We start from the raw sequence: 5,898 nt of genomic DNA, 5'->3' as shown, positions 1-5,898 counted from the left end.
CCAACACCGTCCGTGGATCTTTCCTTGCTATCTCGCACCTATAGTACGAGTATAAACTTTTGTTAATCGGATACACGATCCGGCTTAAGACCTTTAGTCTTATTTATCTCGATGAACCTTTAGTTCAATATCTCATTTTACTTTAAAACCTTTAGTTGAAAAGTATTATTTATAGACGTTTAGTTTATTTATAAAACCCGACGTTTCTTCTTTAAGAAACGTATTCTTTTCTTTATTTTTTAAGTATACTCATTATACCTAAATAATATATTTTATAACAAAGAATATTTATACACATATATATATTCATATATATATATATTTTATTTTTCTTTTTTTATTTTCTTTGTTATTTATTTCTTTGTTTATCGAGAATAATATCGACTTGGGGGTATTAAGCCTTTATAATATTTTATTATTATTTTGGTCAAGCATTATTCCTACCTTGCTTGGCTTAGAAATACCCTTTACACTCGGGCAGCACTTCGACTCTATGCTTCTTATCAACACACGCTTGATCAACCCTTGACACGTTTATCGAGACACCAACACCTTATAGCACGTACTTCGAGGTAGTCGTCAGTCGGGGCAGCACCTTCTTCTAGTTTGGAACGTCGTCGGGTAGTGGTACGTATATCGAGGTAATGGGCATGGAAAACGAGGTTTCGGGACACGTTTATCGAGGCAGACCGAGGGCACGCTTTACGAGATTTAGAGGGAGAGTAATGTGTCTGTTTTGGGATGTGAAGAATGAAATCCCGTAGCCCTCCTGTTTATATCCATTTTTGGACCCCATCGCGGTACGCGATGGGTCACTTGGTAGGCCTATCGCGTACCACGATATAGGCTTGCTGAGTGACATAATAGACCTGCCACGTGGCGGCAGGCGTTGCCACCGTGTGCCACGTGGCACACGTGTCACCATCTGTCAGACACCCCATTGCGGTACGCGATGGGGGTCTCTCTTGACCTGTCGCGTATCGCGATAGGTCAAGAAAAAAGATTTTTTATTTTAGTCCCTGGAGTTTGGATTTGGCAAATCTGGTCCTTTGACTTTGGAAACTTGACATTTTTGGCCCGAAATTTACGTGATGTTACACGTTTTTTGATGATTTTACCATTTTGAAGCGTTTGGATGATATTGCATAGTTTATGTTATTTTTACTATCTATGCTTGGAAGTTTGTATGATTTATGATTGTTTTATTTGGATGTGTGCGTGTGTGGCCACTACGAGGATGTTTTTGTTAAAGCGTGACTGGGTCGCAGAGATGTTACAAAATTCCCTAATTCCCCTGTTGGGGGTTGAGGTGGATGTGTCCCGGGGTAGTTTGGCTGTCCTTGGGGCGAATGGATGTTTAAAAATACCCTAACAGTTTATCTGCCCTTGGGGTGGAGGTTTATTCGGGTCCTTAACTTTGTGTTCTGGACTTGAGAGGATGTGACCCGTGTTACGTGCTTAACGGAGGAAAATTATTTATTTATTTTTATTGAAGTCGTATACCTTGATCAGTCTTTAATAGACTTTGATGATGAAACATGAACTCACTCAGCTCAAGCTGACTTTGCGTGTATGTTAGAATGACTTCATGTTGAGTGTGGAAGAGATTACTGCTTGGAGGTGCTCAAGACTACCCGAGGTCCCGAGGTAGTTCTAGTTGATGCTCCTTATCGTGTTAATTATTAAGAAAATTTAAATTTACATTTTCGTCTTAAGGATAATATTTGAATGTTTTGTTAGTATTCCGCTGCAAGCATACTCTAAGTTGAATTTTTGAATTATATAAAACCAGTTTAACTTTTATATTTGTATTTGTTTGGAATGATTCCTATTGTAGGACTCCCGGATTTTGGGGTGTTACAACCACTCTTTGGCTTGTAGAGTAAGTCGTAATGCATACAAATATCATAGACATACCATGGCAATGACTTCATCTCCATCAAACTATTGAAGTATTGCACTCCAAATAGTCATCTAATAGCAATCTTTCGGATCTTGCTCAATTAAGCAATACTGATTCATTTTCCCAGTGCAACATCCTTTTGTGTCTTCTTATAGTACTTTACCGGGTTTAAGTACACGTGTTTTGTGTTAGCAACTTGATTCGGAAACCAACCTTTCATTTCATCATTGTTGACTTTCTTTGGTTGTTCATAAGGATTTGTTTCCATCTTGATTTCTTCGTCAAATACCTCATCAAATGTGTCAAATTCTTCATTTTCACCCGCATATTTGACTGATTCAGGTTTCTCATCAAACTCCACATCTTGATTTAACCGACTGTCATTGATATTTGCCTCGGAAATATCCTTTTCAAAATCAAATGTTAGATCTTCCACCGAAACATCCAACATCTTGGCCAATTCAAATCGATCAACTGGTATTTCGCCTTCTTCTAACTCCTCCTCCATATTAGAAACTCTAAACCTTGATGAATTCAAGAATACATCAAAATTCTCTAGCACTTCCAAAGGTTTATCGGAAGGTGCACTTTTGGTTTCAGACCCCTGTTGTTGTTCATCAGTTTGAACATCACCACCAACAGTGCCAAACTTCTTCTCAGACCACCTTGTGCATCATCATCATCATCATCATCATCATCATCATCATCATCATCTAAATCAGTATAGTCATCAGCTGAATCCCCAAAATCTAATTTCTCCTCATCTTCTTTATCTTCTTCCTCATTCTCTTGCTCTTCCTCCACCACCTTAGACTCTTCAACGTATTGTTCAACAGGTATTACCACGGCTGGAGCAATATCAACCACAGGTTCATCAACTTGCATAACCAGGTCACTTAATCCTCCAGCCTGCACAGAGGCATCTACTACATCAACAACAATGAAAGGCCCTTCAATCTTTGACTTGCCATTTTCAATTGCTCTATCATTATCATAATCAAAACGGAATAAACCTTCAGCAATACCAATATCACCACCATACACTCTTTCAAATACTATGTTACTAGCTTCAGGCCTATCAACTTCAGAATTAAGTCGAATCCCATGTTTCTTCTCAATTATTACAAAATACTTCATGTGTTCAACCAACAAATCATCTGATAACTTTCTTTTCCTTTCACTTTCATCCAAATGCTTCTTGATCTCCACATTCTCAACCCTCAACCGGTCATTCTCCTCAGTCAAACTTGGGATTCTCACTTCTTGATTATCCACCTTATCTTTCAGCTCATTGAATTCCAATATAGTTGGTCAATCAAGTATTATGTAAGCATCAGAAAACTTCCAACCGATTGTTGAGACACATTTGTAGTTTAGGAGTCTCCTTGTGAACAGGTTCCTCAACATTTGGTGTAGAACAAGGAATAAACTTCTGAGCTGTAGGAGTTTTCATCAGTTTATCTATAACATCATCCAGACTTACTTCAAACACTCGCGTCTTCTCAGCTTCAACAGTTACACCGGCTTAGAAGGTTCAGGAGTCTTTTCTACATTCATATCCACTCCAACATTCACATTCTCTGGTTCATCAACCAAACATATCAATTTTAGACCTTTTAACCATACGCTTTACACGTTTCTTCTTCGGCTGACTTGACTCAGGAACATAAGTAGCATCAGTATCAAACTTCTTCTTCGACCTCCTTTCCATTTTTTAATTCATGTAAAGAACGCGGATCAGGCAAAATCTTTCTTTTAATCTCTTGATCAGATTCTGGTTCCTCTCCAGATGGATCAACAGTTGGTTCAACATGAATAACAGGTGGTTGTTGTGCAACAGGAGCAGGAGGTGTTACAGGCTCAGTTTTAATAACTCGCTTTCGTTTCTTCTTAGCCTTTTGTGATCCCTCAGCCTCATCATCCTCAGTCTTCACAAGGCAAAGACTTTCCACCAATTGGAATAAACCTTTGCATATGAACATTCTCGTTTTCCCGATCCGAATCACTACCATATTTCCTCCACTTGTTCTCAGTAGGTGCAACATATCAGGATCGTGTAAATGTCCAAATATAGCTCGAAAAACAGGCATCTCCTCCTCAAAATTCTTCCTGTAGGATTTCAATTTTGCACATCCTTTCACCGACATATGTGCCAATTTAATCTCTTCACCTTTCTTAATAACCTCATGAAATTGATGATTGATAATCAACTGAATGAAACGTGGGTACATTAATCATTTTCTATTAAAGTACATCTTCATATGCTCTAATATAACTTTAGAAAAGTTATACTTCAGATTCAAGCATAGAGTAGTCATCATATACATCTAATAGTCTAGAATCTCCTCATATCCTCCTTTCCGATGTCCCAAACAATGAACTATCACATACACCATGAACTTGAACTTTCTCAACAACCCCGTCTTCAAATATGCAACCCTATTCACTTCGTTCTGGTAATCCATCCTTTGTAAGCATCCCTTGACCATCCTTTCGTCTAAAGCAGTAGGGTCATTCGACTCGTCACATATCTCCAAGACATCACGAAGTACTTGCTCAGACATGATTATCTCTTTCTTCTGAACCACAGACTTGATATATTTTTCTTCAAGCTTAGCGTTCTTCCAGAATTCCTCCACGATCTTCGTAATTACTACAGTATTAGGCATAATTGCCTTTATGATCCTCAATCATAGAAAGAATGGCTATATAGTCCTGAACGGTTCCATATTCTCATATGTTCCATCCAAAAATGCAAAAACGTTATGATTTGCATCAAAATCTTTCACCATCTGCACACACAAACAAACAAACGACATGTTGGAATTTTTTACAAAAAAATATCAAATATTGAAAATTTTCTAAGTATGAAACTGCCTTGTAATTGTAAGGTCTGTGTAAGTCCAATACAACGTATATGTACATTAGCCACGTGTAAGTTCTAGTATAAGATATGAACGTGTAAGTATGAACAAACGTGTAAGTCCAAGTCAAATTGTAAGTTCATTGACTGATATTGGATAACAATGTGTATGATTATGAATGTGTAAGTATTAAATCTTATACACCGTATAAGTCAATAATACTTATACGCCGTATAAGTGTCTCATTACTTATACGTTCACAACCCAAACTTAGGTCAAATCAGTTTTGGATAAATCAGACAACAATTATCAAACAATCATGGACAAACAGGTTTGTATGAACATAAATACCCATCTCAAATCAACACCCCTTAGTATAATGTCCAAAAATAAGTCTAAATATGTCCAAAATAGTCATGTACTGTTCATCGTCTTTAAACAAACACAAATCCAACTGATTAAACTTGATTATTACCTTTAACAATTCACGTGGTGTGCAAATCAACCACAAGAATCAGAAACTTCAGTTATGCGGTGAAATAAACAAGATATATGGACAAATGATTAACATTTGTGAGCAACGTATATGTTTCTCTCAAGTAAAACGTATGAGAAGATAATGACTATTCAGCGCATAAGTCGCATATATATACCATATAGTTATACGCCTGTATAAGTTTTAAACTTATACGTTGTATAATTCATAACAACTTATACGCCATATACGTCATAACAACTTATACGGAAAATTTCAGTTGGACTCGGTTTGCCCAAAACACATATTATAATTGATGTAGCTAGTACGTTATGATACAAGTCGGGTCATACCCAATAACAAGCTAGACAAACACCATGCTATTTATTGTAGATATGATCTAACAAATAAATATTAACACTTATGATATTTAAAAATGTGTTTTTAAATATTTGCACTTGAGGAATCAATAAATTATATGGATAATTTATTTAGAGAAATTATCTTATGATATTATTTAAGTTGGTTAAATAATATATATATGCATATATATATATATATATATATATATATGATATAATGGTTATGATGTATTGAATGAAACTTATGATATGTTAACAGTGTTACATGTCACAAAGTTTTAGTAGACCTGGGAC

This window comes from Bidens hawaiensis, unplaced genomic scaffold (genome assembly GCF_021521415.1).
Source record: "Bidens hawaiensis isolate Kalapana, Puna unplaced genomic scaffold, B.hawaiensis_p1.1 tig00007457_1, whole genome shotgun sequence".
In the NCBI taxonomy this organism is placed as follows: domain Eukaryota; kingdom Viridiplantae; phylum Streptophyta; class Magnoliopsida; order Asterales; family Asteraceae; genus Bidens; species Bidens hawaiensis.
Note: the sequence above shows the minus strand (reverse complement) of the source record.